At 37.1% G+C, this 16,164-nt stretch overlaps 1 protein-coding gene across 1 annotated transcript in view; it reads right to left on the bottom strand.

Annotated features, from left to right (window-relative positions):
- Positions 1 to 5,350, bottom strand: part of TTLL7 (tubulin tyrosine ligase like 7) — a 715,282-nt gene extending 709,932 nt beyond the window's left edge. Inside the window, exon 1 of the mRNA XM_053693316.1 lies at positions 5,242 to 5,350. The gene's annotated coding sequence lies outside the window, so the exon portion shown is untranslated. The remainder of the gene's footprint in view (positions 1 to 5,241) is intronic.
- Between the last annotated feature and the right edge of the window lie 10,814 nt (positions 5,351 to 16,164).

Below are 16,164 nucleotides of genomic sequence, written 5' to 3'. Positions count from 1 at the left end.
AACTGCCCCTTTTTTCAGTTCTTTTGACAGACTTGCAGTCTAGCCAATCAGTGCCTGCTCCCAGATAACTTCTTGTGCATGAGCACAGTGTTATCTATATGAAATATGTGAACTAACACCCTCTAGTGGTGAAAAACTGTTAAAATGCAATCTGAAAGAGGTGGGCTTCAAGGTCTAAGAAATTAGCATATGAAGCTCCTAGGTTAAGCTTTCAACTAAGAATACCAAGAGAACAAAGCAAAATTGGTGATAAAAGTAAATTGAAAAATTGTTTAAAATTACATGCTCTATCAGAATCATGAAAGTTTATTTTGGCCTAGACTGTCCCTTTAAAATGGAATCCCATAAAATTACATTGCAATATACATTCATTATTTGATTTTCCTGCTTTTGCAATAAAATATACCTAAATATTTCTCCACTCTTCCAACTAATTTCAAAGTCCCTTTAATCTATATATATTTTTTTTTCTGGCACAGAGAATATATGTCAGCTTGTTACAAAAGTACTGCAAAAGAATGTTCATTTAATTTGCTATTACAGTCCGTTAAAAATGTCAGAATAAAAACTTGAAATAATTACCCTTCATGGACTGTAAAACATAAAATGATTTGTATCTCTTTAATAGAATTTAGAAGATGTGTATCGTTAATCCAAACAGACAGGTGATAACATAGTTTAAGTAAGTACTGTGTGTTTTACAGACAGTCTTTAAATAAGTTATAAAAATGTTAGCATTTCCTGCTCCTTTAAGATATATAATGCAGACAATGTGTACTTCCTATATATATGAACCAAATTACACACTACTGGGAGGTAGCTGCTAATTGGTGACTACACATATGCCTCTTGTCAGTGGCTCCCCCAATGTGTTTAGCTAGCTCCTAGTAGTGCAGCACTGCTTCTTCAACAAAGGATACCAAAAGAATAAAGCACATTTGATAATAGAAGTAAATTGGAACATTGTTCAAAATTCTATGTTCTATCTGGATCATAAATTTTTTTTTATGGTTTCATGTTCCTTTCTATTATCTATCAGCAAACATAGATATATGCAAACAATAGTGCAACAGTAAAATGCTCTAACACAGGGTTCTTCAAACCACGGGTGGGTCACAACACCATGTTTATTGGGTCACGACTTGTGTGTGTGTGTGTAATAGAAGAGTGTGTGTGGTGTGTGTGTTATATGAGAGTGTGTGGTGCGTGTGTTGTATGAGAGTGTGTGGTGTGTGTGTTGTATGAGAGTGTGTGGTGCGTGTGTTGTATGAGAGTGTGTGGTGTGTGTGTTGTATGAGAGTGTGTGTTATATGAGAGTGTGTGGTGCGTGTGTTATATGAGAGTGTGTGGTGCGTGTGTTGTATGAGAGTGTGTGGTGTGTGTGTTATATGAGAGTGTGTGTTGTATGAGAGTGTGTGTTATATGAGAGTGTGTGGTGCGTGTGTTATATGAGAGTGTGTGTTATATGAGAGTGTGTGTTATATGAGAGTGTGTGGTGCGTGTGTTATATGAGAGTGTGTGTTATATGAGAGTGTGTGGTGCGTGTGTTATATGAGAGTGTGTGTTATATGAGAGTGTGTGGTGCGTGTGTTATATGAGAGTGTGTGTTGTATGAGAGTGTGTGTTGTAGGTTTGTTATATGAGAGTGTGTGTTGTATGAGAGTGTGTGGTGTGTGTGTTATATGAGAGTGTGTGTTGTATGAGAGTGTGTGTTATATGAGAGTGTGTGGTGCGTGTGTTATATGAGAGTGTGTGTTATATGAGAGTGTGTGTTATATGAGAGTGTGTGGTGCGTGTGTTATATGAGAGTGTGTGTTATATGAGAGTGTGTGGTGCGTGTGTTATATGAGAGTGTGTGTTATATGAGAGTGTGTGGTGTAGGTTTGTTATATGAGAGTGTGTGTTGTATGAGAGTGTGTGGGGTGTGTGTTTTATGAGAGTGTGTGTTATATGAGAGTGTGTGGTGCGTGTGTTATATGAGAGTGTGTGTTATATGAGAGTGTGTGGTGTGTGTGTTATATGAGAGTGTGTGTTGTATGAGAGTGTGTGGGGTGTGTGTTTTATGAGAGTGTGTGTTATATGTGTTGTATGAGAGTGTGTGTGTTATATGTGTTGTATGAGAGTGTGTGTGTTATATGAGAGTGTGTGTGTTATATGAGAGTGTGTGTTATATGTGTTGTATGAGAGTGTGTGTGTTATATGAGAGTGTGTGTGTTATATGAGAGTGTGTGTGTTATATGAGAGTGTGTGTGTTATATGAGAGTGTGTGTGTTATATGAGAGTGTGTGTTATATGTGTTGTATGAGAGTGTGTGTGTTATATGAGAGTGTGTGTGTTATATGAGAGTGTGTGTGTTATATGAGAGTGTGTGTTATATGTGTTGTATGAGAGTGTGTGTGTTATATGAGAGTGTGTGTGTTGTATGAGAGCGTGTGTGTGTTTTCTGAGTGTGTGTGTTGTATGAGAGTGTGTGGTATATGTGTTATATGAGAGTGTGTGTATTTTGTATGAGTGTGTAATTACCTTATACAACACTTTGTTTATTGGGTCACGACTTGTGTGTGTGTAATAGGAGAGTGTGTGTGGTGTGTGTGTTATATGAGAGTGTGTGGTGCGTGTGTTGTATGAGAGTGTGTGGTGTGTGTGTTATATGAGAGTGTGTGTTGTATGAGAGTGTGTGTGGTGTGTGTGTTATATGAGAGTGTGTGGTGCGTGTGTTGTATGAGAGTGTGTGGTGTGTGTGTTATATGAGAGTGTGTGTTGTATGAGAGTGTGTGTGGTGTGTGTGTTATATGAGAGTGTGTGGTGCGTGTGTTGTATGAGAGTGTGTGGTGTGTGTGTTATATGAGAGTGTGTGTTGTATGAGAGTGTGTGTGGTGTGTGTGTTATATGAGAGTGTGTGGTGCGTGTGTTGTATGAGAGTGTGTGGTGTGTGTGTTATATGAGAGTGTGTGTTGTATGAGAGTGTGTGTGGGGGGTGTTTTCTGAGAGCGTGTGTGTGTTTTCTGAGTGTGTGTGTTGTATGAGAGTGTGTGTATTTTGTATGAGTGTGTAATTACCTTATACAACACTTTGTTTGACTACAATCAGGAATTAAGTACACAAACATTGTGGTCACTTTGGCAAAAAAAACTGCAGCTATCTTGTTCTATATTACTTCAGAAATTGAGTCTGGGGGAAAAAAAAGTTTGAGGAACCCTGTGCAAAAACATTATGTATGACCTCACTCTGTAAGCTGTAGTCCCTTTACATTCTGATGCTATAAATATTAAAGTATAAAACAAATAAATGTTAAATAATGTTCACATATTGGTTTACTTTTAGAAAAAAATAACATAGTTAAATATTAAAGGGACATTGAACCCCAAAAAAATTATTTCATGATTCAGATAGAGCTTGCAATTTTAAGCAACTTTCTAATTGACTCCTATTATCATTTTTTCTTCATTCACTTGCTATCTTTATTTGAAAAGCAAGAATGTAAGTTTAGAAACCAGCCCATTTTTGGTTCACAACCTGGCTTGTGCTTACTGATTGGTGCACCTACCAATAAACAAGTGCTGTCCTGGGTTCTAAACCAAAAATTGTCTGGCTCCTTAGCTTAGATGCCTTCTTTTTCAAATAAAGATAGCAAGAGAACAAAGAAAAAATAATAGGAGTAATTTAGAAAGTTGCTTAAAATTGCATGCTCTATCTGAATCATGAAAGAAAAAAATTGGGTTTAATATCCCTTTAAGCTTGGACTATAAGCGCTAACAGCAAATACAGCACAAGTCAAGGGAAAAGTAATAATTATATTGGCACATGATCAAACCATTATTGCTTAGGTCAATGACTATGTGAAGCTTTTAACCAACAAACATAATATCCCCATTACAGGTACTGCAGGCAGCATGCTAGGTAAGTGAAAATAATGACAGATATCAATACTGTACAGATTAATCATGATCCGAAGCCCAGATCAGTTGCAGGCTCGCTCATTTGAGCCTGCAACTGATATTTATGAAGCAACGGTTTACACTTCGGTTTCATAAACCCTCTCTATGAACTTAGAGTTGGTGGGTTACAATCACCCCCAGACTCAAAGTGGCACTTTTAGCCAATCACAACTAGTACCAAAAACTAAAAAGATGATCTGATTCTAAATTCATCACTGTTTCACCTTTAAACTCACACATTATTATAAACCAGTAGAATATATACAATAAAAATGTATTTTAGGGAACATGATTATACTTCTATGCACTTGTTCTTTTACATCACACTCATGTACAGTAGCACTGTATGTTATTCTGCAGTGTAATTGTTCATTTAGATCAGACTGGCATCTTACTAGAATTAATTGTTTACATTTAAAAAGAAACCATATGAAACCAGTTACATATGATAAATATATTGGCAAATAATAATGTGAATTGCAAATAAGTTAAGATGCATAAATGAGGACAATACACTAATAGGGAAGATAGACAGGATAGGATATATATTGGTTAGAAAGATAGATATATATTGGTTAGAAAGATAGATAGATAGATAGATAGATAGATAGATAGATAGATAGATAACTTATGGGTAAGAAATATAGATAGATAGATAGATAGATATGGGTAAGAAATATAAATAAATAGATATGATAATAGATATGATAACAGATAAATAGATGGATAGATACATAGATATTGGTAAGAAAGATAGATATTTAGATAGATGATAGATAGATGTTGGTAAGAAAGATAGATATATATTGGTTAGAAAGATAGATATATATTGGTTAGAAAGATAGATAGATAGATAACTTATGGGTAAGAAATATAGATAGATAGATAGATAGATAGATAGATAGATAGATAGATAGATAGATAGATAGATTAGATAGATAGAGGTAAGAAATATAAATAGATAGATATGATAATAGATATGATAACAGATAAATAGATGGATAGATACATAGATATTGGTAAGAAAGATAGATATTTAGATAGATGATAGATAGATGTTGGTAAGAAAGATAGACGATAGAGATAGATCGATAGATAGAAGCAGAGTCCCGTGCTGTGATGATCCCCTGCAGACCAGAGGATGATGCTGAATCATTCATGTCATTCTCACACTCCCATTGATGTCAGCAGCTCCCGTGAGCTTGGCATTGCCCAGCACCTCTCACACCCAGCTCTGTAGTCACTCAGCTAGCGGGAGTCACGGGCATGTAGTAGCCGCCTCACACCCACAGCCCACACTCACCTTACTATAACCGGGGATAGGTCATTAAGGTGCCCGCTACGTGCCTCCCAGTACAAGTCCTAAGAACAAGAGCGCCAGTGCAGTGTCACAAACGTAAGTGCTGTTGTGCCAAGCCGGTCAGCTCCTGTGCCCCAAAGCCTCCTGTGTCAGCTCCCTGCAGCTCATTCCTGGAGCCGGTGGACAGCGGTGGCTACTGCATAGCGGGACTGAACCACTTATTGTGTTCATGGGGGGGAAGAGCGAGTCATTGTCACATGAAACGTACTAGGCAAATGTGCTCTTCCCTTTCTGCTCTGGGGCGGGAGATTTAAAGAACTACAAAGTGATACACACCAAGGTTAAAATGCCAGCGACAACAACTTCAAGTAGAGTTGCTTGTAGTATCACCCCTAATCAGGGTAAATGGTTCTGCCTGTGCCTTGATTGTTTGGAACGCAAACACTGGCCCCTAGCAACCTGCACAGTGAATATGGTGCTCATATTCATGATAAGGGACCGTGTAACTCACAGTCACACCTTTTGGGTATATTATTATTGGTGTAAATTTAAATTTTAGGAACAATCTTTTGGTGTAGGGTTTTTGGGGGAAATCGTTTGGCATAAATAAAGGTTGCCAGTGTGTGGGGGTTTGTATGGGGACTAATTGATGTGAGTTACTTTGGGGTGTTGAAGAGGAGTTTCAATGGGTTTGGGGAGCTCTCAGGAGGCTACAAGGTAATAATGGTTCATAAATATGGGACAGCAGACAACTTGATTTATGAAAGAGCCCACAATTGTATAAGTGAAACCTACCCAGTGCTTATTTATTGCTTTTTAACTTTTTTTTTAATAATCACACCTGGCATTCAATGTTTGTACATAAATTGTAAAAAGTGCTACAATACCATGGGGTAGCTTAAAGGGGTATGATATGAAACTCCATTTTTTTATTTCATGATTCAGATCATGCAATTTTAAGCAACTTTCTAATTTACTCCTTTAAACAAATTTTCTTTGTTCGCATGGTATCTTTATTTGAAAAACAAACTTAGGAGCTGGTCCATTTCTGCTATGAATGTAGCCACTAATCAGCAAGCACTATCCAGGTGCTGAACCAAAAATGGTCTGGCTCCTAAGCTTACATTCCTGCTTTCCCCCCATTTTTTTCAAATAAAGATACCAAGAGAAAAAGAAAATTTGATAATAGGAGTAAAATAGGAAGTTGCTTAAAATTGCATGCTCTGAATCATGAAATAAAAAATGTGAGTTTCATATCATACCCCTTTAAGCTACCCAATGGTATTTTAGCACTTTTTACAATTTGTGTACAATTATGAAAGATTTTTTTTTTGGGGGGGGTTAAGATCCCTTTTAAAAATTTACTAACTGGACTATTAAAAATGTCTTTAGTATTAAAACTGCATTTTTTTAATACTGAGTTATTTTACTGTACATGTTATACACTTGCCCAAAATCATAATTATTTATTATTTATACAATCAGAGGTATTAATAAAAATTTCAACTAAGCAAATTATGAACAAGTGCGCATGCATTTCCCTATAATACAAATTTTGCATGCAGTAAAGAACTAAGGACAGTGTTATGAATATTTAACCCTTTCGTGCCAGGGTTAACATGTCTACATTGGAACAACTGTTCCAATGTAAACAAATTGAGATCTTACGATTGTGCACGTGATCACAAGATTTTAATGATGGGATTGCGTCAGGGGGCGTCCCTATGATGCTAGGCACGCCCTCCAGACCACAATCCCATCAGGGAAGCGCCAGTGGCTTCAGGAAAGCCAAGCGGTTAGGACATTGTATTCTGTCCTTCTGCGCTAAAGCCCAGCAAAATTCGGACAGAATACAACATCCTAACGGCGTTAAAAGGTTAAATGAAATGGGCATGACCGCTTAGCTATTTGTTGGGGCATTACTGGGTCACAACACCATGTTCACTGGGTCGCGACTTGTGTGTGTGTAATAGGAGAGTGTGTGTGGTGCATGTATTGTATGAGTGTGTGTGTTGTATGAGTGTGTGTGTTGTATGTGTGTGTTTTGTGTGTTGTATGAGAGTGTGTGCTTGTTTTGTGTGTTGTATAAGAGTGTGTGTGTGTGTTGTATGAGTTTGTGTGTTGTGTGTGTATTTTGTGTGTGGTGTATGTGTTTGTTTTTTTGTGTTGTATGAGTGTCTGTTTTGTATGAGAGTGTGTGTGTTGTATGAGAGTGTGTGTGTTGTATGAGAGTGTGTGTGTGTTGTATGAGAGTGTGTGTGTGTTGTATGAGACTGTGTGTTTTGTGTGTGTTGTATTAGTGTGTGTGTGTTTTGTGTGTGTTGTATGAGAGTGTGTGTGTTGTATGAGAGTGTTATTACCTTTTACAACACTTTCAAGTTTGACTACAATCAGGAATAAAGTACACACACATTTTAGTCACTTTGGCAAAACATTTCAGCTATCTTGTTCTATATTACTTCAGAAATTGTCAGACCAAGCATAAAAATAGGGTTGTGAAGGTATCCGGTATCATTGCACTGGGTCTTGGGAAAAAAAGTTTGAAGAACCCTGCTATAGACCACCAAATAGTAATATTGATGAGGAAGATAATCCTTTATCACAAGTGAAGAAAGGAGCACATATGGGGTAAGTGTTAATAATATATATAGGTTTAATGAATCTTGATAATATATTCATATACAGTACACATCTAAAATCATGTCTGTGGCCATTTCAGAGTGTATTGCAGTGTTTCTCAACCGCGGTCTTCAAGTACCCCCAACAGTCCAGGTTTTTATTATAGCTGAACTAGAGCACAGATGAAATAATCAGCTGATCAGTAATCATGGTAACCAACCAGCTCTCACCCATCAGCTGATTTTTTCACCTGTGCTCTAGCTATAATGAAAACATGGACCGTTGGCTCTACTTGAGGACTGGAGATAAGAAACACTGGTGTGTTGCACAGGCACAAGATAATATATTTATTCCAAACATTATTGGAATACTCACAAACATGTCACAAAAAATGCCAGTTTTGCACTTTATAAACATCCTTTGTCTGTGAAATATTGATGTGTCAATTTTGTTGTTATAATATAGTGTTTAAGTGGTTTGTGATTGTCAAAGTTAATGTCCAAGCATCATATCAGTGACTTATCTAGATCCGATCCAAACTTTTCTGGATCCAAATCCGAATATGATGTTATCGCTTGTATTGTTACCGCTCCAAACTTGAAAAACACATATTGGAAGCCAAAAACAGATGATAAACACAATCGGAAAGATTAGATTGTATCCCAATATCTTTGGTTAAACTATACACCCAAGCATCTAGTATGTTTTATTTAGCCCTGGTTTGGGCTGTACCATTATGTAGCCATAGAGCACCACTTGCCTACTTAAATTCACACAATTGTTTATACAAATAACACAATTAAACTAATATCAAAGTGGTAACAAGGTGGTAGACAAAATGATATATATTGCTACAAATAAAAAAAACAATAACAAAAATCAATAGTTTAAAGAACAGTGTACTAAAAAAAAAATTTATCTGAAAGAACCACATTTAAATGTAGGCATTTTTGGTCTGCAAAAAAAACTATATAAAGTACATACAAACTTATATACCAGCATCAGTTGTTTATTTCCTGCTAATGCTCAAAGGGTATTCAGAGGAAGTACCAATCAACCAATTAGCTTTAGCATCAAGTACCTATCAGCCAATGAGTATTAGGAGGAATTACATAATTTATACTGCTGTATTAGTTTACATTTATAGTTAAAATGTTTTTACTTCACACTTTTTTCTTGGACTAAAAATCTACATGTTTAGGTGCTTTTAATTCATATAGATAAGAGGTTTTTTTTCAGTAGAGTGCCCCTTTCATACCGGTCAGCCTGAAGCACGTAAATATGTTGAGAGATCTCATGTCACATATGCAACTCAACAAGGCTTGTCACATCACAGGAGACGTGCAAATGTTATTTAAACTTTATTTGTATTTACTTATTTAAACTGCATATTCATCACCACTGAGCATAATTTGCAATTATATATCTTATTGGCACTTGTTAAAACACACCCAAAAACAATTCTATGTATTCCTCTTACATTATGCTAGATAGATAGATAGATAGATAGATAGATAGATAGATAGATAGATAGATAGATAGATAGATTGGTGGTGATTATTGGTCTGTAATTGTAAGCCTCCAATAAGTAAGCGCTATCCATGGTGCTGAACCTAAAATTGTCTGGATGCTAAGATTTACATTCCTGCTTTTAAAATAAAGATAGCAAGAGAACGAAGAAAAATTGATAATTAGAGTAAATTAGAAAGTTGCTTAAAATTTCATGCTCTGTCTGAATCATGAAAGAAAAAAATTGGGCTCAGTGTCCCTTTAAGCTGCAAATAGCCTCCTGTACCCCTTTTCTATATCATGTAGCAGTAAAAGAGTTATTTTGAAATAAATATTGTTTCTGGGCACAAAATGACAGTCAAGCTCCACCCACTGATGACATCACAATCTGGGCTGCATTAAAGGCTCACTAGTTACAAAAGACTCACTAGTTGGATTCAACAGACTGTCAGTGCTATCAAGCCGAGTGCCTAGATGCAGCCCAGATCATGATGTCATCAGTGGGTGGAGCTTGACTGTCATTTCGAAGTAGCCAGAAACAATAAAATAACTTTTTACTGTTTCTGCTGCATGATATAGAAAAGGGTGCAGGGGGCTATTTGCAGCTTAATCTAAGATAAGACTTTAAGATGACCAAGGTGTAGACTGTCCCTTTAATCTAAAACAATAAACTGGCTAGGTCATATAAATTCTTCTACCACACTGTCCTTTGTTACAATTGTTTTGGGCCTTGGTATACATTAATTGAACAAATATTTCAAGCTATCTTGTGGACAACAAACCAACCCCACAAAACACCAATTTAAAACAGATTAAAGGCACACTGTACTTGAAAATTTGTTGGCTCATAATTTGTTTAAAATTACTTGTTATGCCTACGGCAAAGTATTACATGTATGGGGCATTGATCCCTTTTGCTTATTTTTGTATCTAAAATAGCTTGTTTTACTCATTAAAACCATCGCATGTTGTTCTCCAGGAAATGCCCATAGCAATGGACTGAACCTGCATGTAAAGCAGACTTGCTAAAGTTATTTATGCTAGATATTGAAATGCTCATTCTGACTGTGGATTGAATGAGCACAACCATCTATTTCAGATACAACATCTCTCTCTCCCTCCTACCGCCCACTGGGAGATTAACTTAAGTAGTGCTATTGTATAAATAGTTTTCTACAGAGACAGCTTTTCTTACTCATATTTCCAGTATAGATGGGGATATAACAGACAAATATAGCTGTTTAAAATGACAAAATAAAGGTAAAAGATCTGTTTGCAAGCAAAAAAAACACTTCAGCAGATATTTTGGACCATTTGTAACTCATTAAAGAAGAGAACATTTTAGAGCACATTGTCCCTTTAAAGCTTGTCAGTGGGAAGCTTAGAGCAAAGAATTGGTAACTTCCACCATCAACCACTATTGTTTAAGGTTGAAGACCGGAGAGTGTGTGCATGATTGGTTATAATCTAGGAAAAATATTTCTCTTTTTTAAAATATAAAGGGCCAGATTACAAGTGGCGCTGTAACTCCGCTAGAGTTAAGCTTTTTGCGCTAGTCAGTTTGCATTTGTATTACAAGTTCCAAATTTTTTTATTTTGCGCAAGCGGTAACCCGAATAGTGCTAATATCCTAACTTAACTTTTCATGTGCGTGCATGTATTCCCCCATAGGAAAAAAAATTGTCTTTTAAAACAGCTATAGCTTTTAGTACAATAATTTTTGCTAATGCGTATATATATTTAAAAGATGCTTCTATTCAAAATAGAAATGCATCCATGTGGTTTACAATTTTGGCTAGAATGTCCCTTTAAGTCTTACCTTATAAACAAAGAATCCCTGATGCCATCTTCTGCATTCTGCACATCCGTCACTTACAAGCCACAGACTGATGTGCAGGCACAAGGACGGCTCAGAGCTTCTCGGCTTATAACGTAAATAAGTCTTTAAAGTTTTTAAACATTTCCCGCTACATAGCATAACACTCAATTACATTTTTTTTTATCTGACTGCTCCTTTCTCGGCTGTGTGTGCACGGAAGATTGAGGACTAGAAAGCGGCATAATACGGGAACCGGGAGACATTGCAATATTTTCTTTAAATACGGGAGAACCCGGGAAATACAGGAGAGCTGGGAACCCTATCAGTATGGGTGTGCATGTGAGCATTTAAAAAGTAATCTCTTGTAGATGAAGAATTTGAGTTTATTTATTTATAATAATACAATTTGCAACTTAAATTGAATTAGTTTACATTTTATCATCTCCACTTTGTCTTTTAAGAATTTAAAGGACCAGTAAATACAGTATGACATACGTATTTTCTGTGAAATCTTGCACATGCTCAGTAGGAGCTGGTAACTTAAAAAGTGTAAGTATAAAAAGACTGTGCATATTTTGATAATGGAAGTAAATGGGAAAGTTGTTTAAAATTGTCAGCTCTATCTAAATCGAGAAAGTTTAATTTTGACATGAGTGTCCCTTTAAGAGGGGCACAGCTCACTGCAAAGCTGAAAATTGTAGCAAAGTGACCTCTAGTGGAAAGTTGTTTACATAAAGGGGGGCCCATTTATCAAGCTCCGAACAGAGCTTGTGGGCCCGTGTTTCTGGCGAGTCTTGAGACTCGCCAGAAACACCAGTTATGAACCAACGGTCTAAAGACCGCTGCTCCATAACCCTGTCCGCCTGCTCTGATGAGACAGACAGGAATCGCCACAATTCAACCCGATCGAGTACAATCAGGTTGATTGACACCCCCCTGCTGGGGGCCCATTGGGCCCGAATCTGCAGGGGGCGGCGTTGCACCAGCAACTCTTGTGAGCTGCTGGTGCAATGCTGAATACGGAGAGCGTATTGCTCTCCGCATTCAGCGAGGTCTGGCGGACCTGATCCGCACTGTCTTTCATAGATCCCATTCCAATCCATCAAGCGTTCCCTGAGAAAACATTTTACAAGCTCAGGTGTTTTATTTGCTTTAGTACCTATGACATTGGCCTAGATTCATAAATGCAAAGGGCATCTCTTATAACTTCACTAAGCATTGCCTCATTTATATTTTATATGGATTAATTTGGGGGTTTCTGACACTAATTGAGATGCCCAATACCTGATGATATATTACACATGAAAAGAGAACCGCTTGCGAAGTGTAAAATATTCACACCTTTGTATTGCTAGGGAAAAGTAGTCTTACTGGATAGAAAGGAATGTATCTCGAAGACCTTACAAACACGAATGAGGTGCGTTGTCAGGATTTTCACCTATACCCTGACACTATCACACTATCTTGTCTTGCTGTCATGTCTCAATTTATTTTTATTTTACTTTTTTCAAGTTTTCTTTTTTTGTGTGCATACGATAGAATGAATTCTTTTAACAAAGAACTGTTTTTCAGTTTTAATTTTCTTGTTCTGTAACGTTTATAACGCGTTTTGGTGAAACCAGTATCCTTCACAGTGCAGATTATAATTAAGATTCACTCAGAGCTCGTGAATGTATCAAAGTGAGAGTACAAATCTCTTTGACATGTGTAATGTTTGAGTTGCGATATTGTGGTCATTTTTTTCTGTAAGACAGTTTAATTAACACGTTTTAATAAACCTGGACTATTAAAGCTCCCTTTGAGTAGTCTTCTCATATTGCATGAAAGATATAATAGGGACGTCTAATAGAACACATAAAACCTATAACTAAATGGCTATTAAAAGGGCTTCTCATACGACTTCCCCCGCACAACCCAAAGCCGAAACAATGCTACTATTTCACTGCCATTGGTCATCTTAGTTAAGGTAACTGGCACAATGGTGAATGGTGAGTGTACGTTTCAGATTTTAGTGCCTACAGGCACCTAGTCTGTAAATCCGGCCCTGCTTAAAGGGACAGTCAACACTAAAATTGTTATTGTTTAAAAAGATAGACAACACTTTTACTACCCATTCCCCAGCTTTGCACAACCAACATTGTTGTATTATTATAATTTATAACATTTAAACTTCTAAATTTCTGCCTGTTTCTAAGCCACTACAGACAGCCTCTTATCACATGCTTTTATATTTGCTTTTCAAAACAGGAGACTGCTAGTTCATGTGGGCCATATAGATAACATTGTACTCATGCCGTTGAGTTATTTAAGAGTCAGCATATCACAGCACTAATTGCTTAAAATGCAAGTTAATAGATAATAAATAAAAAGTCATGTGATCAGGGGGGCTGTCAGAAGATGCTTAGATAGAAGGTAATCACAGTGGTAAAAAGTGTATTAATATAACTGTGTTGGTTATGCAAAACTAGGGAATGAGTAATAAAGAGATTATCTATCTTTTAAAACTTATAAAAATTCTGGTGTAGACTGTCCCTTTAACAAAGCATACCAAGGGAATGAAGTGTATTTGAAAATAGTAAACTGTTTTGTTTTGGGGTTTTTTAATTACTTTTTTTTCTGAATCATTAAAGTATAATTTTGGCTTTTAGGTCCTTTTACACTTTCCATTCCTGGATTCAACTGCAATAAAATATCTTACATTCACACGTTTTAACCCCTTAACCAACACTTTCAATGGGGCTTGCTTTTTTATAGTGCGACTCACGCCGCTAGCGTCAAGACCATGCTATTCTAGGAGTCTTGCTACAGGGAAGTTGCAATAGCGTGGTCTTGCCGCTAGGAGTGAGACCCTTAAAGGGACAGTTTACTCAAAAATTTTCTCCCCTTTAATTTGTTCCCAATGATCCACTTTACCTGCTGGAGTGTATTAAATTTTTAACAAGTATTTACATTAACTTTATATTGGCATTTGAAATTGTTAATTTAGCATGTGGTATCCCCACCTATTCTGAAAGTTTGTGGCCGCGCGTACCAGCTATAGATAAGCTTTGTAAACACAGACAGCAGAAGAAATTACACTCCCAGTGTGATAAAGCAGAGATAAGGTAATAAAATGTTGATTTTCCATTGTTCGCTCAAAGTATTGGTGATTGTTTTAAGGACAGATATAAGATAAAGAAGCAGGTATATGTGCACAATGTGATACAGTAATGAGATCTGATTATACCTACAAGCTCAACCTATTTTATTAGGCTGTGGCTTCAAAATACAAAATCAGAGCTTTAATATACAGAAATAAACCTTAAAAAGCTAATTTTCATACATTTTTTACTCTGCAGTTGGTAAAAAAAGCAATTGTAAACACATTAAGGGAAAAACTATTTTACAGTATACTGTCCCTTTAATGACCAGTGATGTACAGGGTGCATGGTGGTCGTTAAGGAGTTAAAATATTATAAGGAAAAACAATATTCCCAAGAACTGTGGAAGACCTATAATGATGCTGAAAGAATGGCTTAGAAATCTTTTTTTTTTTTTACTGATAACATATTTTCTGTTATTTTAACTTTTAAAGGGACATTAAACATTTTGAGATTGTAGTATAAATGTTTAATTATGCAGAGTAAAAACAAACTTTGCACCATAGCCTTTGAACTGTAATATAACTATAAATGGTGGATTTTCCCATTCTAAAAATTGGAAATGCACAGAGCTGACTTTACAAGCCTAACCCTGCTACATATCTGTCCCCAATTGACCTCAGCAGAAGTGATAAGAAACTGCAAAACAACGCAAGGCCTCCTAACAATTTGCTAATATTTACTACAGTAACAAGTCAAAATTGGCTACTCTAACTAAGGAATGTGGTAGGACAATTTGGACATTAAAAAATAATTGCAAACGAAGGGGGCGGAGCCAGCGCTCAAAGGAGATGGCTGCACGTTTGTGAGCTCTTGTCTCCCTAAAGGGCTAAATCAACTTAAATGTGAAGGTGCCTAGTTCAATTGATCCGCTAAGACGTCTCGACAAGCCCTACTTACCATCCCGGATTACCATCTGACCGGATTTATAACATAACAACAAGAGGACGGCATTACATTACGCCGCGGCTTGCGGCCTACATCGCATTCAAGCTACGTGGCTCAGACCGCGGACAGAAGTGAGGGCTGCCAGACGGTCCGCCGGGTGAAAAGTGACCGCAGTGGTAAGCGGATATACGTTGCATAAGGTATGTGCCCTTTTGTGGACTTACTGTGCTCATTTGAAACCCAGGGAAGGGAAGCATCAAATTTAGTGGAAGGCCGCAACCAGCCACACTGAACGGGAACACATGGCATTTTGAAGTGATGAAAGGTGAACCTGCTATAAGGGGATAGCAATACAGCATAATAACGAAACATCGGTTAATATAATCGGTGCTCATCATGCAATTAAAGTATAACCCACTGACACATGCTGCGTACTTCTGAACACGTATGACTAGCCTGAGAAGGCAGGAAAGATAGTAAACAATACACCCCGGCCGCAAGCCTACAGCTGATGGAAAATACACGGGCTACAGTAACACTGATACTAGCGACAAAAGAGGCAGACATAATTTACTCACTACACCGGTAATTGAACACATCTCGCCCTCCCTATTGAGAATTAAAATACCGATCTTTCTTACTCAGGGGTTAAAATGTCTCCTAAAAAAGGGGGCAAACTAGACAAAGGTGTTAAAAAACGGGCAGCAACAAACCCCTCTGTAAACAATTTTTTCAAGCACATAGATACACCTGGAAAAGTGCTAACAACTACAAGCGATACCAGAGAAGATGCTTCCTCAGCCTCATCTGAATCTGAGGGAGAGAGTTCAGAACATGCTGTCTCAGTTCCTAGAGCCCTGCTGAATTCATTACCCTCAAAAAAGGACTTTTCCAACCTAATTGGCCAAGTTAAACAATGCATAAGGGAGGAAATCTCTGAGATTAAAAAAG

This window comes from Bombina bombina, chromosome 10 (assembly GCF_027579735.1).
Source record: "Bombina bombina isolate aBomBom1 chromosome 10, aBomBom1.pri, whole genome shotgun sequence".
Taxonomy (NCBI): Eukaryota; Metazoa; Chordata; class Amphibia; order Anura; family Bombinatoridae; genus Bombina; species Bombina bombina.
Note: the sequence above shows the minus strand (reverse complement) of the source record. Positions and strands in the feature narration are given on the sequence as shown.